Source organism: Rutidosis leptorrhynchoides, chromosome 3 (assembly GCF_046630445.1).
Source record: "Rutidosis leptorrhynchoides isolate AG116_Rl617_1_P2 chromosome 3, CSIRO_AGI_Rlap_v1, whole genome shotgun sequence".
In the NCBI taxonomy this organism is placed as follows: domain Eukaryota; kingdom Viridiplantae; phylum Streptophyta; class Magnoliopsida; order Asterales; family Asteraceae; genus Rutidosis; species Rutidosis leptorrhynchoides.
The window spans coordinates 72,344,066-72,365,100 of NC_092335.1; the positions used below are offsets into that span (position 1 = coordinate 72,344,066).

The window sequence follows — 21,035 nt, forward strand, 5'->3', positions numbered from 1 at the left end:
CTTTCGTTTCTCAAAAGTATGCATATGGGTCAAATTACACGTGTATGACCCAAATGGGTCATAAATTTTTCATTTTAACCAAAATAGACCCGAAACTTAGTTTTAAAACACCAAAACTCGCAAACTTACCTAACTCAACATAGTGAGCGTGTTCATATTGATCAAAACCCATTTTTACACTTTTTGACCCAAACGGGTCAAGTGTCCATATTTGACATTTCATCATTTTGACTAAAAGTACACTATCTTTTCTACTTCCAACACTCCAACGGTTCAACAAATTGCTTATATAATTAACATATGCCAAAATGGACCAACTTTCACTGTTTTGACCATATAACCAAACTAAACCATAAAACTTCAGAACACACTTTACATACATAGTATTCAGAGCTTGTTTAAAAGAGAAAACTAATCAAGTGAATCTATCACAAACTAATTCTTAAACAAGTCAACTAGCAATTACTTCAATTAAGCTTCTCCTTGCCTCTACCTCTTTCTGTACCTATAAAAAGGTAAACAACTAAACAGTAAGCCAAAGGTTAGTGAATACAAACCGTACAATGTATATACATCCATCATCAATCACACAATGCAAGCCAAGTAATTATATAACAACTTGCATTCACTATCGGAATTATGGATCCACAATTCACCTTCAACTGTTAAACTGATCATGGTGCATTATAAATGCACAATAACTATCAATACCTGATCATGGTAATATAAATTATAGTATGCCATTAAAATTCCATACTATAACTCATATTACTAACAACAATACATATATATGCATAATACAACTTGTACTCACCTCTGTTAACTTAACCGAAAGTCTCCACAATTATAACACTGAAAGTGATTCAATTTAAGTGCCTACCAACAATAACAATTCAAAATCACCTATCTAACTCAATTACAACTACAACATAAATTATCAAGTTTCGATTTAATATTTACCTCAAGATAACACACTAATATGTCGCTACTGATTATATCTTCCGTCGGAATTCAAGAAATTGGAGATGATTATGATTGTATTGAAGTTAAAACACGATTAGAAACTGATTAAGGTTCAATTTGGTGAAAGGAACTGAAATTTGAGGTTTCTGATAGCGGTTCTAAACATCGTGGGTTTTTAAAAAAAAAAAAAGTATTTTTGAGTGGCTTCCAGATTCCTCATGTTTTATACTACAAGTTACACTCAGGTCCTCATGTTTAATATATACTTTCAGCAAGACAAATAAATACATGAATTCATTCTCTATGAATTAAGTATGACCAACAGCAACAAGGACTTCAATAAAACATATCTCAACTCTTAAGACATAAACATACATGATGCGTAATCCGCCCGATCTTTATGATCTATATATATATATATATATATATATATATATATATATATATATATATATATATATATATATATATATATATATATATATATATATATATATAAATTCTAGCCAAAAAAATAGACAAAATACACGATGTACCTATTACTTGCAGATGACATTTTGGAAGCAGTAAATGCTTCTCACCAACTATTGCTTTCTGGACAAAGAAATTAGCTGCATTAACGGAGAATAATGACAATTAGATGAGCCTAGATATGATGTTGACCCATATGGTTATAGATAGGTCCATTTGGGTTATGTTTAATCTTTAACGAGTCAAGCCAAAACATTATTTAGCTAAAAAAGAAAAGGGCCAGATCAATTGATTGAACAAGAAGAGCATATTATATTATGTATTCAGAACTCTGCAGTTATTAACCAGGTTTGACCATTTACTCAACAGACCCATTTTGTGAGTACTTAACAAACATAAAGCACTAAAAAGCTGTACCGTTTTGGCCAAATAATGAAGCCCCCTTTAGACTGTACAATGAAGTAAAAACTTGAGGCCCGGGCGACCCAAGCCTAAACTCGTCTAAAAAATTGTTCTTAAAATGAGACAGACAATTTATATATTTTATACTTGCAAAATATCTTTAACTACATAAATTAAATGAAATGATAAGAACAAAAACAATTATGATGTACAAATTTGTTGAGCCAAGTATTTGATGTCTTTCCTTTGTTGAACCAAAGGACCATTGGCCTAGCAGTATCGAGAAGCCTCTCTAACCTTGTGGTCATTGGTTCAAGACTTGGGGTGGACATTCTGTAAATAGTCGTAAAAATTGTGTTGGGTGTGTGTGTGTTTGCCTTTTAAAAAAAAGTGCTTGCAATTAAAGATTTGTCTAATACTCTAATCATATACTCCGTATACGTCTAATCCTATATACCAACAGACGTTTCATCATAATTTTTTTTTTTTAAGTAATGACTCCTTTATTATATCATGATTCTTCACTTTTGTTAATCTTTTACAAATTTTACAGTTCAAGAAAAAGCATGTTATAGAATAGGTTTTTGTTTCAGCTCATGTCATTTTTATGTTAGTCACAGTTATGCTAGTAGCACTTCATATATATATATATATATATATATATATATATATATATATATATATATATATATATATATATATATATATATATATATATAGGGGCAGGATCAATGGGGAAGTAACCAATCGGGGGGAAGCGGGGGGAAGCAAAAAAAAAAAATTTTTTCGTTTTTTTTGAAATTTTTTTTTCCCGGCATCAAGATCACACGAAAATATGAACATTTAGAAAAGACACTTCGTGATGAATGTTATTATTTAGGCGGGAAAACGATCGACAAAAATAACATTCAAGATAATATTGTTCGTGAAGAATATGAACGTTTTTTTTTTTTCATGTTTTGTGAAGTAAAATTTAGCCCGATTTAGAGTTTAGGGTTTAGGGTTTGGTGTTTTGGGTTTATTCCATAAACCCAAAACACCAAACCCTAAACCCTAAACCCTAAACTCTAAACCGTTCGTGTTAAAAACTCAATCTAAATCCTAAATCTAAACCCTAAATCTAAACCCTAAACCCTAAATTTCTAAACCCTAATATCTAAACCCTATAAACCCTAATATCTAAACCCTATAAACCCTAATATCTAAACCCTAATATCTAAACCCCAATAGCTAAAACCTCAAAATACGCTCGAAAAACACGATAATTGTTATATATTACTTCTTCGAGCGTTTTCCCGCCAAAATAAAAACATTTATCACAAAGTGTCTCTACTAAATGTTCATATTTTCATCTCATCTATAATGTTCGTGAACAAAGTTTTTTCAAAAAACGAAAAAAAAAAGTTTTTGCTTCCCCCCGCTTCCCCCCGAATGGTTACTTCCCTCTTGATCCTACCACTATATATATATATATATATATATATATATATATATATATATATATATATATATATATATATATATATATATATATATATAAGTAGTTTAACTAATAAAAAAGGCAACTGGCCAGCAAATCGATTTTATGTCTTGGATGTCAAGGATGTCTTGTTAGAGATTAAGTCTATCTATATGATGGATATGATTCAACTCTCTAACTTGTCAAAAGTTTGGGCTATGCTACCACATATCCATTCAGCTTGTATACATAAGAACTGGCATCGAAACCAAATTTTATGTTCCCTATCAGGTTAATTAAGGCAAAGGAAATACACATAATCACAGCTAGATTAAAGGTCTGTATTATACTTTTTATTGTGTTGTCGATGACATGATTTCACTAATCTAATATTGTGTTTACTAAGCCACTAAATAAAATCTAAGAAAGGGGAAAGGAAGTTTACAAGGAAGACGAGGAATTATCTAGACTAGCATCTACTTCGGGAGCAGTCAGCCGGCCAAACTTGCAGATCATAAGTTACCTGACCGTTCACAACCTCGTCAACCATTTATTCCACCGAGAAACAAGTCTGAACGAATCCACTATCCCAAACTGTTGTTGCCAAAGATGGACCTACTATGACTGAAGATAGTATAATTGCTTAAGTAATCGTAGTATGTGTTGTTTAATTACAATGAAGGCTTTAGAGTTAGCTTATTAATGACAATTATAATTAATTATATGATAATCTCTGTGGCAGTCTTACCATGTCATAACAAGGAGATAATCCATTATATCTTAAATTGTTATAAATAACTGATAAAGTTAAAGCATTACCAAGTATGAGTTTTTGTGACAGTTGATCGATATCGTCTGTCAAATACTAAATATATTGTCAAGTAAAAAACATTAGATCCTAAGACCTGGCACAATATGATAACCGCACATAAATTTTATTTTAATGGTACGACATAGCAAAGTTGTGTGTGCGTTGCATTTAAACAGGTAAGATTCAACATTCAATTATCATCTGGCCTTCACAACGAACAATATTAAACGTTTATTCTCGATGTACGCGAGACCATAACTTCTGATTGTTTGCAACAAAGAACTCATGTTCACGATGAAAGTCTCTCATTATGATTTGTTGTTCCACACCCGTGTTTAGAATGGTCTTCACATCAATATTTATACTGATCCCCTAAATACAGTTTCTCCCCTAAATACAGTTTCTGATATTGTCTTGACTTAATCACGCCAAAGGTCCTTAAAGTTTAACATTTTTTTCATCCGGGGCCCTAAAGTTTTTTTATTTCATTCTAACCCTTAAAGTTATGATATGGTTTCATTTAGGTCCTCAAGTTAACTGCTGTTAATTCCATAGCGTTAATTTAGTATCACGTGTTTACAATTTTGGGGTACATTAGTCTTTTTGCGTGTATGTCTTTTGTATACTACGTATATTGTATATTGTATATAACATATATACCAACCATGTATGTCTAATCCCAGCTGCACTTTTTAATCAATGCAAACCCTAGTTCCCAAATTTCAATCGTCCCCTTAGCAAACCCTAGTTCCCGAATTACGAAGATGATTAATTGTTGGTGCAGTAGACAAGCTGGACTTCGCATTGAAACTAAAGATTGAAGAACGGAAAAGAAGACGTCTCTAGTTTGTATTAATATTGTTGGGCTTAAGTATTATGTATTGGATTATATATTGTATAGTACTTTGATTTAATTTGATTCATCAGTGAACGTTTAGGGTATTTTGATGTAATTTAATCCATCAATGATTGTAATGTTGATGTTTAATACAATGGATTATATTTTTGATGATCTTTAGTTTAATACAATGCATTAGTTTAATGCAAATCAAGTTTATAAATCAAGTTTTGTGCAGCTTAATACATAACAAGTATTAAAAAGTTACTGTTGTTGTATATATACAGGTTTGAGCAAAACGTTTGTGCAGTTTAATACAAAGAAACTGCTTCTGTACAGTTTGTGCAGGGTACAAAACAAGTGCAAACTGCAGACCAGTTTGGTTAAAATAAGAGTATGCATTTGAGAGATTAGTTTGGTCAAACAAAGAGATCAGTTTGGTCAAGTTTGTGACTAAACTTTGGTCTTTGAATAAAAAAAAAATAGGTTAGTGTAGGTACAATTTGTCAAGTCCATTTGTAAAGTCACAAACTTTAGTAATTTTGACTTTCTCAACGTTAATATCTATTGTTTGTAAAATCTAATGTTAATGTAATATTTAATGTTTGTTTGTGCAATCAGTTACCACAAGTGTAAGATTGTACAATGATCTAAAGTGTAAAGTGTATACTTGGGTCTTTGGTCAATTTTGGTCACTAATCTAAAGTTACCACAAGTGTGCACTAATCTAGAGTGTAAACTAAAGTAATCCTTAAAGTTATGATTTTGGTCAGTTATCACAAGCGTGCAGTGATCTAAAGAGTAAAATTTGGTCTTTGGTTCAACTTTGATCTTTGATTCAACTTTAGTCTTTGGTCAATTTTAGTCAATTTTTTGACTAAATTTTGGTTCACATTTGTGACTAGCAAATATAAATCTAATTTACATTGTGACTTTTGTTCAGTATAACCACCATTTTTGCAATTCCAATATTAAGGGTGAGCATCAAAATAACAACTTTATGACTAAAGAAGCAATGTTGACCCAAAGAAGCAATATTGACCCAAAGAAGCATTCTTGACCTAATTACATCAAAATAGCAGACGTGGTTTGATTTTAACTAGCAGCATGTTTAGGTTTATTATTATTAAACTACATTGACCAAACTGCCCTCATATGACTCAATAGTAACAGTATTAAGTTAACGAAAGTTAGTTCCAGGGTCGAATTTGAAACCAAATTTAAACATTAAGGGTGAGCATGAAAAATAAAAACTTTAAGGTCGAGGATGAAAAAAGAGGTAAACTTTAAGGACTATTGGCGGAATTAAGTCTATTGTCTTCCGTGGGCATGGTTTTTTCACTTTCGAGGATGCACAACACCTCTAAAACGACACTTGTTAGGCTATCTTCATTTTCTGAAAGTGATGTTATAAAGGATCCACAGCTATTCTGGGTAGTTTTCCATCTAACAAGCTAAATCATTTTCAAACACACTTTACTACAGGATAGAGACCCGGAGAAGCAATATTAATATAAAAAGCTACTAATATGTTATAATTACTCCGACCTAGTTCATAAAAATGATTCGAAGAATCAAGTGCCATACATATCAACATAATATTGCATGGACGCCAGTTATCGTTAATCCAACCAATCATATCCACCATAATTGCTTTATCGCTTTTATAATTGTCCCCTAAACACTAGAAAAATATAGCTAACAAACTGTGAAGCGAGCAATTGTTAACAAATATTTGAAGCAATACGTAGAGGTACACAACTTTTTGTAACCTAGCCCACCAAACAAATATTTAGACACAAAGTAGTGGAATCCATACATGAATTACCATCAAGACATTACCTTTCATGCATACAATAATGTTTATCGGGTCCCTCACAAACCTTTTTAATATTGAAATCACTATAAAACACGTGCGTCAAAGTATGTACACTAGTTAATAGTTAATAGTTATGGATTATTTGTTAACAATACCCGTTCAACGGTTCCGCGGTTCGTTAGCTTTATTTTTCTGATGTTTAGAGGACAAAGATAAAAACGATAAAACAATTATGTCGGACCTAATTGGTTGGATTAACGATAACCGGACTCCATGCAAATATTATGTTGATATCCGGGGACACTGATTATTCGAATCATCATTATGAACTAACCCAGAGGAATTATTACATATTAGTAGCTTCTAATATTAATAGTGTTTCTCCGGCTCTCTATCCTGTAGCAACGTGTGTTTGGGAGTAGTCTAGCTTGTTAGACGAAAAACCAACTAGAACTAGAATAGTTGGTGGATCATTTATAACAGCACCTTCTGAAGATGCAAATAACCCAACAAGTGTGATTCTAAATGCGTTGTGTATTCCCGAAAGTGAAAAATCGATGCCTACAGAAGAAAATATCATAAATTGTATTCATGGGGATTCCAAGAAGGTCAGTGTGAATATTGATGTGAAGACCATTATAAACACATATGCGGAGCAACAAATAATAGGGAGACACCATCATCGTGAACATGAGTTTTTTGCCGCAAACAATAAGAAATTATTGTCTTGTATACATCTAGAATAAACGTTTATTACAGTTGGTTGTAAAGGATGGATGTTAATTGAATGTTGGATTTCACTTCTTTAGATGCAACGCACGCACAACTTTGCTAATTCTGCTCTGTCGTATGATTAAATTAAAATTTATGTGTGATTATCAAATTGTGTCAAGTCTTAAGATCCGATCTTTAAACGCTATTTACTAGACAATTTTTTTGTATCTGACAAAAAATATATATTTATTGCACATAAACTCATACTTAGTAAATTGGTAATGCTCTAATTTAATTTTATCGGCAATCCATAACAATTTTAGATATAATTTATCTCCTTTTTATAACATAGTAAAGTTGCCACATAGATTGTCAGTGTAATTATTTATGATTGTCATAATAAACTGAGTTCTAAAATCTTCATTGTATACTAATATTTAAGCTTACACCGTATATTCACTCAGCTTTAGTCATAGCACATCGTCTTTGGCGACAACTTTTTGTAACTTCACAGTTCTCTTGGCATACTTGAACTTTTCTCCGACCATTAGAAACCCTATATTTAGACACAAAGTCAGCTATTTACGAAACCCTAAAAGTTAAGGTAAATCTTATATAACGCCTTCAAATCACACACAGAGAAAAATATTTTCATAATATACTTACGAACAGAGCAAATACATATACGTATAGATACATTTAAATATACATATACATACAATATAAGCAAAATTAAGAGTAACACATTTCTAAAATTGTATTAGAATCGACAATCAACAGAATGAGAATGACGAAATGTAGCATGCGAAACTTACGTTTAATAATCTGAGACATTTGAGGCTTGGAAGGTAATTTGCTAAAGTGAAATTGAGACGATGAGCTTCGAGTGTTAGGGTTAGCCTGCGCAATTGTGTGTTCAAACGTATTAGGTTTTAGGGCACAATAAGCTAGCTTTCACAATTTTAAACTTAAGGAGCATCCCTTTTATGGGCGGCCCTGAGACTTCCATTCGATTTATGGGCCAATTAGCCCGTTAGGCCCTACTCCATCCAAATTCTCTTGCACTCTTTTTTGGCAACCAGACAACGCTACATTCTAGATGATACGATTTCTAATTGTTAACCATTCTGATTTTGATGTCGAGCTTCCAGACGAAACAACGTTTTTTCATTCGGCTAGATTTACGCACGACAAGCAGGACCTACATAAATGTCCAACTCTCGATTGTCGTTCAACGTGCGCTATCTATAAGAAAAATGCTAAAAAATCGTAAGCAATCGCAAAGAAGGATAATGTGGTTAGCGCTCATCGTACTCCCTCAAAAGGGCATAAAAGAAAGAAAGCTAGATCCAGGGAATTGTGTGATGAGGTAGATGCGAAAACCAACGATGGGTTAGAAGTAGAAGATGATCTTGATGAAGGGAATTCCGCTGTGTTTCTTCGCAAACTAGTGAAAGTTATAGGCAAAATTTTTAAACCCGAAAAAGAATGGTAAAGGGATGAAACCTCATGAGGAAACTGGGAATTTTTTGGAGGGATTGTTAGATAATAACGAACGTCCCAACAACTCTAAAGCATGAAGATTGCGACATGGAACACTAGGAGACTCGGGAGTACAGATAAAGATTGAAGGGTAAGCAATCTAATTAATAAGTTTCAAATCAATTTTATTGCAATTCAAGAAATAAGGGTAGAAAACGTGTCCCGTACCGTGCTTAAAGAGGTGTGGAAAGGTTTTCTTTTTCATGGATTTCAAGTATCCTCTCGGGGATTCATGTGGTTTAGTGTCGTATTGAAGAGTTGATTATTTCAAGGTAGCTTAATATGTCAAACTTCAATAAATTGCTGTTAAAAGCAAACCTTATTGATCATATCATTCAAAATGAGATGTTCACATGAGATGGTCCGGATAGGAAGAAATCTTGAATTGATAGGGTATTGGTTAATGTTGAATGGATCAATTTCGTTTCTTTAATGGATGGTTTGATTATTCTAAATTCAATGAGCTTTGCAAGGCTTTTGATTTGGATTGCTAGAAATGAGGCGATGTTCAACGGGTCGTACACATGTTGGGCGGTTGTGGCTAGCCGGATAAAAATCGAAGTGTTTCAATAGCTAGTGAGTGCAAGATTATGTGAAAGTCATCAAATGTATGTATGAGATAGCCATCCATGTTAGGATTTATTGGACCCAAACAAGACGTATGATTTAATCTAATCACACACCCACGAACGACAAACGAATTAGCTAAAGCAATAAACGAAACAGGTATTTAACGTGGTTATATCCCAACTCCAAAACGCGGAGAAGGGTTTAATCCACGGGCGCAAACCAGAGAATTTTTCTTATTATTTTTGTGCACACAATTACAATGAGGCTAGGGGTCTATTTATAGTGAAACATTAAAGCTAGCTACTTGTTGAACAAGCTAACTTGTCCTTCAAGCCAAAGGCAATCCAAAAATAAAATACTTGCTCCCTAAGTAAAACTTGGCTTCCAAGCTAACTTAATCTCCAAGCTAATTTGATTTCTTTCCTTTTGTTTAAAGTTTCCATATCTTAACAATCTCCCACTTGAAGACTTTGAACAAACCCATACCAGATTACCTGTCTCGACTTCGTTAAACTTACCTATCTATACCGCCAAGAAAGCTTCTTGGGACACGGACAATCTAACCAACAAGTTAGCAGCTTTCGATAAAGAGTACTTCAACTACACTCGCCAAAATGTAATCTTCACCTGTCAATTGTGTTAGACGCCCACAACAACTCTAGATCACCCGATTATGGAACTCCATTTGAACACCGCCGAATAAACACCCGGGACACGCCGCACTTCCACGCCATGGGAAGGAAGACTTTCGACACTCAAGTAGCTGAGTAATAATCCGATCTTCGTTGCTAGCTTGGGTCATCTCTCGATTTCTGCGCCACCATTAAAGTGTGCGAGACTTCAATCACAGGATTTTAAACAGGAGACAAAACCGTCTCAACTCATCACTCTAGACACGCCAACCCTGTCACCGACATGTCAATGATCACCCTCATACAGAATTTTCGTTTATCACTGATTTTCCTTCCTAGCAATCAGAAAATCTGACAAACGCCCTTGTAGATTATTCATCAAGGCTCTAGTGAGAACGCAGTCACAACCTCGAAATTGATAATGCTAAAAACGAACATATATTTCATAGCATTATCCCTCAAGAAAGACAAGCTTTTGGTTGCAATTGTTCTATTTACAAGTTATATTCGTTTAAATAATAAAAGGTGAAGACAAAAGACAGATTCAATGAATTGAAGGCGCAAATGACTAAAAAGCTAAAATGTACAAAGTACAATCCAAGTGGTTCAAATTATTGATGAGAAACGTCTAAAAGTTACAAGAGTACAAGCCGTGAAACACAAAGTACAAGATATTAAATTGAATGAAAAGGCGTTTGAAAATCCGGAACCGAGAAATGAACCAACTTTCAGCGCGCGACGCAACGGACCAAAAATTACAAGTCAACTATGCACAAGAATATAATATTATATATAATTAATTATATATATATTATATATTATTTTAATCAAAGCGGCCCACGTTAAATTCATTTGGTGAGCTGGATTCCACACCTCCGCACTCGCGGAGGTGTAAAGCATAAAAGCTCAGCACTCGCGGAGCTCTACAATGAAATGTGGGGCTATAAAAGGTCGCGCATTCTGATCGATTTTAATCATCCTAATTCAATCTCTCTCTCTCACGATATATATATATATATATATATATATATATATTTATAATTTATAATTTTAATTTTAATTTAAGATTAATAATAATAAGGGTATGTTAGCGAATGTTGTAAGTGTGTAAGTCGAAATTCGGTCCGTGTAACGCTACGCTATTATTAATCATTGAAAGTTATGTTCAACCTTTTTAAATTAATGTCTCGTAGCTAAGTTATTATTATGCTTATTTAAATTGAAGTAATCGTGATTTGGGCTAAAATATTAAAGACAGGGTAATTGGGCTTTGTACCATAATTGGGGTTTGGACAAAAGAACGACACTTGTGGAAATTAGACTATGGGCTATTAATGGGCTTTATATTTGTTTAATTGAATGATAGTTCGTTAATTTAATATAAAGATTTACAATTGGACGTAATTATAAATAACCACATACACTCGATCGGACACGATGGGCGGGATATTTATAAGTACTAATAATCGTTCATTTAACCGGACACGGGAATGGATTAATAGTCAATAGACTCATTAAAACAGGGGTGGATTATATGCAAGGACACTTTGTGTAATTGGTAATAAAGTATTAAAACCTTATTACAGTTTAAGTCCCCAATTAGTTGAATATTTGACTTCGAATATAAGGATAATTTGACGAGGACACTCGCACTTTATATTTATGACTGATGGACTGTTATGGACAAAAACCAGATGGACATATCGAATAATCCAGGACAAAGGACAATTAACCCATGGTAATAAACTAAAATCAACACGTCAAACATCATGATTACGGAAGTTTAAATAAGCATAATTCCTTTATTTCATATCTTATCACATTTTTATTTACTGTCACATTTTTATTTACTATCATTTTATTTATCGCACTTTTAATTATCGTACTTTTTAATTATCGCAATTTTATTTATCGTCATTTTATTTATCGCACTATAATTTTTCGCACTTTAATTATCATTATTTACTTTACGCTTTAAATTAAGTTATTTTTATTTTTAATATTCTACATTAGGTTTTAACTGCGACTTAAGACATAAAATCGACCGGTAAAAACCCCCTTTTATAATAATCATACTACTTATATATATATATATATATATATATATATATATATATATATATATATATATATATATATATATATATATATATATATATATATATATATATATATATATATATATATATATATATTTATACAAATATAGTTTTTAAAAATATAGCGTTAAACTTGGCTAGTTCCCTGTGGACGAACCGGACTTACTAAAAACTACACTACTATACGATTATGTACACTGCCTATAAGTGTTGTAGCAAGGTTTAGGTATATCCACTCTATAAATAAATAAATAAATAACTTGTGTAAAATTGTATCGTATTTAATAGTATTTCGTAGCAAGAATATAACTATTTCGTACACCTCTGCTTTAACATCAAGTATTTTTGGCGCCGCTGCCGGGGACTTCATAAACGCCGAAAGCGAAACGCTATATAAAAAAAAATTATTAAGTTTTAATTTATTTTTGTAAAAATATAAGTTTTTAAATATTAAAAACAAAAATATAAATATATATATATATATATATATATATATATATATATTTAGGTGTTTTAATTAAAAAAAAGTTTATTTTTTTAAGTTAAAACAAACTAATAAGTATTTGAAAAAAAATATAAGTTTTGTTTAAATTATATTTTCTATAAAATAAAAACAGAAAATTAAAAACAAAGTAAAAAAAAAAACAACTGAATTCGACCTGCACCTCAGCTGAATCTGTATCCTTCGCACTCGCGGAGCTTTTTGCCAGCTGGTATCCGCACTCGCGGAGTTCTCTGACAGGTCAAACATTGGACAGCATTAATTACGAAATTAGGGTTAAAATTAATTATTATTAATTAAAATTAGGGTTTTAATTTAATATAATTAGTGTAAGTTTAGTTTTAATTAATTTTAAGTTTTAATTAGTTTTATTAATATATAAAACTAATATTTTTATAAAATAAAATTATAAAAATAATATTTTTGTAAAAATTGTATTTTTATAATTTAAGTTTTATTTTTAAATTTTATATCTTTTTAATCGTTTATTCGTAATATTTATATTTTTCCCTCGTAATTAGTTCGTAACTTAGTATTTTGCCGTAGTTATTTTTATTTCTAGATTTTTAGGCTTTGTCGTAAAATCCCTTAAGTACTTTTTCTTTAGACTAAGACTTAGGCGCTTTAGAATTTTACGACGTCGCTTATCGCTTTAGTTTTTAATATATTTTAGTACCTATTTAAGTTATTGTCGTTTCGGATATAGAATTTCTTTTAAGTTTTAATACCTTTAGACGTATGTTTTAATATTTAGTTTTTAGATTTTTAAGTTTCGACGCGCTACTTTCTTATTTTTATTTTTTGACCTTTTATTTTTTGACGTTTTCCGACGCGCTCTTTTTCTTTCTTATTTTTCGCCGCTCTAGTTTTTAGGACATAGATTTTTTTCTTCAAAATTTCAAAACGAAAAATTATTTTAAGCGGTTAAATTGATAGACATCCAAAATTTTCTGGTTCGTAGTAATAGTTGGATTTGTTAGTGGCGAGTTGTGAGCTTCCGATTTAAAGGGTCCTGGCTACCTGCTGCATCTATTGGATATTCAAAACGTGGGCAAAATCAGAAAAGTCTATTAATTTGATAATTTATATAATTTTTATTTTTTATAACTAATAGGATATTCAGTGAATGCACCGAGCAAAACGTTCACCGCCTTTTATACGTTCACCACCTGTAACTCGATCAAGACATCTAGCCAATATTGTCGCCGTTGATTTTTTCTTTAGAATCGTCATCTAGTCAACCAAGTACTCCAATTCAAATTTTCGATAATCCATTTTTTGAACCCGACCTCACAATTGAGAATCCGGAGGATATTCAGGGACAATTCAGAGATCCTGAACCACTAATCATTCCTCCTGAATCACAAATCACTCATCCAGAAATTGTGGAGGAAGAAACCATTAAATCAGAATCCCTTAGTGATTCATATTCAACAAATTCAATCATGAAAAATCTGGAACCTCTAAGTATGGAAGACCGAATGAGAGCTAAACGCACTGGCCAAGGTCATGCAATTACTCAACCAGACATTAATGCGCCAGATTATGAAATCAAAGGACAAATCCTACACATGGTAACTAATCAATGCCAATTTAGTGGTGCGCCGAAGGAAGATCCAAACGAATATCTTCGAACCTTTAATAGGATCTGTACTCTATTCAAAATCAGAGAAGTAGAGGATGAACAGATCTATCTCATGTTATTTCCGTGGACTTTAAAGGGAGAAGCCAAAGATTAGTTAGAATCGTTACCTAAAGGGGCGATTGATACATGGGATGTTTTAGTTGAAAAATTTCTTAAACAATTCTTTCCGGCATCTAAAGCCGTGAGACTTCAAGGAGAAATAGTTACGTTCACGCAAAAGCCAAATGAAACACTATATAAGGCGTGGACAAGATTTGGAAAGTTATTGAGAGGATGTCCGCAACATGGTTTAGACACTTATCAAATAGTACAAATATTCTACCAAGGATGCGACATCACTACACGCAAAGACATCGATATAGCAGCTGGTGGTTCCATTATGAAGAAAACCGCAACTGAAGCTTACAAAATTATTGATAACACTGCTTCCCACTCACATGAGTGGCATCAAGAAAAAGATATATTTAGATCATCTAAAGCGGCTAGAGCCGATTCTAGCCATGACTTTGATTCCATTTCCGCAAAGATAGATGTTGTCGAGAGACGAATGGAAAAGATGACGAAAGATATTCACTATATACTAATTAGTTGTGAACAGTGTGGAGGACCACATTTGACAAAAGATTGTCTCAGCATTGAACAAACAATGGAACAAAGAGAGAATGTTTCATATATAAACCAAAGGCCTGGAAATAATTATCAAAATAATTATCAACCGCCAAGACCAAACTACAATCAAAACCAGAATTATAACCGAAATGTTGCATACAACAATCAACAAGGTTCTAGCAATCAACAAGTATCTAATAATACTTACAATCAGCAAAGACCTATTTTTCAAAACAAACCACCACAAATTGATGATAAAAAGCCAAATTTAGAAGATATGATGTCAAAGCTAGTTGAATCTCAAACGCAGTTTTTCACATCTCAGAAACAAACTAATGAACAAAATGCTCAAGCATTTAGAAATCAACAAGCTTCTATCCAAAATCTAGAACAAGAAGTAAGAAACCTAGCAAGGTTGATAGGTGAAAGAAAACCGGGGAGTCTACCCAGCGACACAAATGCTAACCCCCGGAATGAAACAGCTAAAGCCATTACCACGAGAAGTGGTATTACACTTAAACCACCTGAAATACCTGTAATTTCTGATGACTCTATTCCTACTCCACAAGAACCACAATCTGAGCAAGAGAAGGAAACAGAACCGGTAGTTGAAAAGGTTAATGAAGAGAATACAGTTAAGGCTAAACCGTATGTTAAACCATAACAACCACCACTTCCTTACCCGAGTAAAATGAGAAAAGAAAGACTTGAAGCCGAGCAATCCAAATTCTTGGATATGTTTAAACAAATATGTGACGATCGGTCCAAATCCATATGGACGAACACGTCATTCATTGATTTCATTGCGAGGTATTTGACCTCTATGATACGTTTTGTAAACATTGCATTCTTTTGAAAAGGCACACCATAAATGAATATTTAAATCAAAGGTTTTCGACATCTAATGATTTCTACATATAGACAATCACCATAAATAATAGTTTACAACAGTACTTCCATTGACAATGCAGTCAAAATAAGATACATGGTGATGATTTGGTGAATGCAACGTTTCCTTGAAAAATATGTCATGCAAGACTCCATGCACATAGCTTGTCTAACATCTAAGCAAACAGCGGAAGACTTCTAGGAAACCTGAGAATAAATATGCTAACAAGTGTCAACACAAAGGTTGGTGAGTTCATAGTTTTAGTGTTTCGTATAATCTGTATATAAAAGTGGATCACAAGATTTTAGTTGTTTCATCCAGAAATGTTTATCAATAGATTATATAAAAGTGGATCACAAGATTTCAGTTGTTTCATCCAGAAACGTTTATCAAAATTATATAAAAGTGGATCACAAGATTTCAGTTGTTTCATCCAGAAACGTTTATCAAAATATTCTACGAAATTGAGCACCCTGGTAACTAAACTTTAACGTATATATAATCTGTACCCTTTGTATAATCATCTTAATAATACACGCAAACCAACGTGTACGCTTCTCAAATAGCATACGTCCGTTAAAAGGCTAGTGCTCTAGCTCGGACGGGGATATCAAGCCCTATGGATCCATATATAACTACTCGCGCCCACCAGTTCTTATAACCGGCAGTTACTAGTTACCAAAGCTAAGGGATTTTTGGTTCAAACTCAGTGTAGAATTTAGTATGTACTTGTATCCATTACGTTTAAAATAAAGTGCATGTATTCTCAGCCCAAAAATGTATATTGCAAAAGCAATTAAAAAGGGTGCAAATGAAATTCACACATATAAATATTGTATATCGGTTAATAAAGCATTTGCATGTATTCTCAGCCCAAAAATATAGATTGTAAAAGGGATCTTATGAAACTCACAGTTTAATATTGATATACAATATTGCAGGAAAGCACGTAGACGCATCGGAGATGATAAACACGAGGTTTGATTCACAAAAATACCCCCGAACATTACCCATAATTTCCTTGGCAATAACCCATATTTTCCTTAGCTCTAGCTCGCTCGGAAACTCGTTTTGAAAATTACTTGGACATCACTCTGTCGTAATATTTTTTGTACATTATTATTTTTGTATCGCAAAAATAATAACACTAATAATAATAATAAAAAAAATAATAATAATAAGATTAATAATAATCTTATTAATAATAATAATAATAATAATAATAATAATAAATAATAAATAATATTACGGAGTATATATATATTTGTGTATGTGTGTGATTTAAATCGAGCGAAAACACTGAAATTTATAGATGTGGCCTGAAATCTGGAGTCATGCGACTCGCATGGAAATGGCCTTCTGGCCATGCGACTCGCATGAGGACCAGGGACAGCTCACATTGTTTTGGCTCCTAGCTTGTCGACATAATTAAATAATATATATATAATATATAATTTAAATTAATTAATTATATATTATATTTTATTCCCGTGCATAGTTGATTTGTAATTTTTGTTCCGATAAGTCGTACGTTGTTACTTGACTTATGTCCCGGTTCCGGTTTCTCGAATGTCCTTTCGTACGCTGAGAAAACTTGCATTTTACATTTCGTGACTCGTACCTTTGTTAAAATATAGCCTTAAATTATTCCTAAACTATACCACTCAAAGTATATCTTAAACTTTCGAGTATTTTGGTCATTTACTTCTATAAATCATCGTCTCACTATTTGTTAAAATACATTTTTAAAATAGTGTTTTACTGTAGCAAGTTACTGTAGCAAAGTCAATTTTTACTGTAGCAATTCACTGTAGCAAAGTCAATTTTACTGTAGCAATTAGTGATTCTCGAAAACACTGTAGCATTTTGGGTACTGTAGCAATTTGAAAATACTTTATCAAATTAGTGTTTTACTGGTTCATCTTAAACGTTTTAGTTAACTTATCTAAATATCAATCAAATCAATAATCGAATGTTACTATCGTTTACTAAATAACTTGAAATCATATATATTTAATTAGATATATAAACCAATAAGTTTAATGTACGGTATTATGCAATTAAAACTTTGTTACGTTTTCAAGTTATAGTATATATATGTATCTATTTACATATAATTGTTCGCGAATCGTTGAGAAAATCGAAGGGTACTTGAATAGTTCAAAAATTTTGAGATTCAGTTTTACAGACTTTGTTTATCGTGTCGAAATCATTAATCCTTTAAAGATTAAGTTTAAATTTAGTCGCAAATTTTCGGGTCATTACAAAATAAATGTCAATCTTCCTTTCATTGATGTGATTTCAGGAATGCCTAGGTATGCCAAATTCTTGAAAGATCTAATCACAAATAGAAAGAAAATGGAAGAACTCTCGGCTGTTACTATGAATGCTAATTATTCTGCAGTGCTATTGAATAAGATACCAGAAAAACTCTCTAATCCAGGAAGTTTCATAATTCCATGTTTTCTAGGTAGTCTTAGTTCAATAGAAGCATTGGCAGATTTAGGTGCTAGTATAAATTTAATGCCGTATTCACTATACGCTAAACTAGACCTTGGAGAATTGAAACCAACACGAATAAGCATACAACTAGCCAATCGATCAGTAAAATATCCTAGAGGGATAATGGAAAACATGCTAGTTAAAGTTGGTACTTTAGTATTTCCAGTAGATTTTGTTATTCTGGACATGGAAGAAGATTCTCGAGTTCCTCTCATATTAGGAAGACCATTTTTAAACACGGCTAAAACAATAATAAATGTGTTTGGTAAGAAATTGACCCTAAGTATAGAGGACGAGAGTGTTACCTTTTCTGTGGATAGAGCCATGCAACAATCGCAATCTGCAGATGATACATGTTATTATATTCAAACTATAGATTCACATGCATAATTGTTAGAAGAATTTCCAGAATTACAAGGAACATGAGAATGTTCTTTAGGAGAAGGAACTGAACTAATTGATGAAGCTGAAATGTTAGCTACACTTATGGCTAATGATTACGAACCAACAACAGAAGAAATTCAAATGCTAAAAGAAGAAGACAGATATCGATATAAATCATCGATAGAAGAACCACCGACATTAGAGTTAAAGCCACTTCCAAACCATTTGGAATATGCTTATTTACATGGTGAATCTGAATTACCTGTAATAATATCGTCTTCTCTTACGGAAAATGAAAAATCTCAACTCATTTCTGTGTTAAAAGCTCATAAACAAGCTATTGCATGGAAGATTCATGACATTAAAGGCATAAGTCCTTCATATTGCACACATAAAATCCTTATGGAAGAAGGTCATAAAACGTATGTGCAACGCCAACGAAGACTAAATCCTAATATGCAAGATGTTGTTAAGAAAGAAATTATTAAACTACTAGATACAGGTTTAATTTATCCAATCTCTGATAGTCCATGGGTAAGCCCAATTCAATGTGTACCTAAGAAGGGTGGCATGACTGTCATCACAAATAAGAAAAATGAGCTTATTCCTACGAGGAATGTAACGGGATGGCGTGTTTGTATTGATTATAAAAAATTAAATGACGCCACCAGAAAAGATCACTTTCCTTTACCTTTCATTGATCAAATGTTGGAAAGGTTAGCCGGGAATAGTTACTATTGTTTTCTTGACGGTTTTTCCGGATACTTTCAAATTCCAATAGCACCCGAGGACCAAGAGAAAACCACATTCACGTGCCCTTATGGTACTTTTGCTTACAAACGCATGCCATTTGGGCTTTGCAACACCCCTGCAACCTTTCCAACCTTTCCAGACCTCCGCACTCGCGGACCTTCGCACACGTTGTAAGTGTGTAAGTCAAAATTCTGTCCGTGTAACGCTACGCTATTATTAATCATTGTAAGTTATGTTCAACCTTTTTAAATTAATGTCTCGTAGCTAAGTTATTATTATGCTTATTTAAATTGAAGTAATCGTGATGTTGGGCTAAAATATTAAAGACGGGGTAATTGGGCTTTGTACCATAATTGGGGTTTGGACAAAAGAACGACACTTGTGGAAACTAGACTATGGGCTATTAATGGGCTTTATATTTGTTTAATTGAATGATAGTTCGTTAATTTAATATAAAGATTTACAATTGGAAGTAATTATAAATAACCACATACACTCGATCGGACACGATGGGCGGGATATTTATAAGTACTAATAATCGTTCATTTGACCGGACACGGGAATGGATTAATGGTCAATGGACTCATTAAAACAGGGGTGGATTATATGCAATGACACTTGGTGTAATTGATAATAAAGTATTAAAATCTTATTACAGTTTAAGTCCCCAATTAGTTGAATATTTGACTTCGGATATAAGGATAATTTGACGAGGACACTCGCACTTTATATTTATGACTGATGGACTGTTATGGACAAAAACCAGATGGACATATCGAATAATCCAGGACAAAGGACAATTAACCCATGGTAATAAACTAAAATCAATACATCAAACATCATGATTATGGAAGTTTAAATAAGCATAATTCCTTTATTTCATATCTTATCACATTTTTATTTACTGTCATTTTATTTATCGCACTTTTAATTATCGTACTTTTTAATTATCGCAATTTTATTTATCGTCATTTTATTTATCGCACTATAATTTATCGCACTTTAATTATCATTATTTACTTTACGCTTTAAATTAAGTTATTTTTATTTTTAATTTTCTACATTAGGTTTTAACTGCGACTTAAGACATAAAATCGATAAACCGGTCATTAAACGGTAAAAACCCCATTTTATAATAATCATACTATATATATATATATATATATATATATATATATATATATATATATACATATATGTATATATATATATATATATATATATATATATATATATATATATTTATATTTATATTTATATTTATACAAATATAGTTTTTAAAAATATAGCGTTAAACTTGGCTAGTTCCCTGTGGATGAACCGGACTTACTAAAAACTACACTACTATACGATTAGGTACACTGCCTATAAGTGTTGTAGCAAGGTTTAGGTATATCCACTCTATAAATAAATAAATAACTTGTGTAAAAT

At 32.3% G+C, this 21,035-nt stretch overlaps 1 long non-coding RNA gene across 1 annotated transcript; it reads right to left on the bottom strand.

The window, feature by feature from the left end:
* Positions 1–356: 356 nt before the first annotated feature.
* On the bottom strand, positions 357–4,516 carry LOC139896319 (uncharacterized). Its single transcript, XR_011776208.1, has 3 exons — positions 3,741–4,516; positions 1,500–1,574; positions 357–505 (listed from the first exon to the last, which is right to left on the bottom strand). It is a non-coding gene; the product is annotated as an uncharacterized lncRNA (long non-coding RNA).
* Between the last annotated feature and the right edge of the window lie 16,519 nt (positions 4,517–21,035).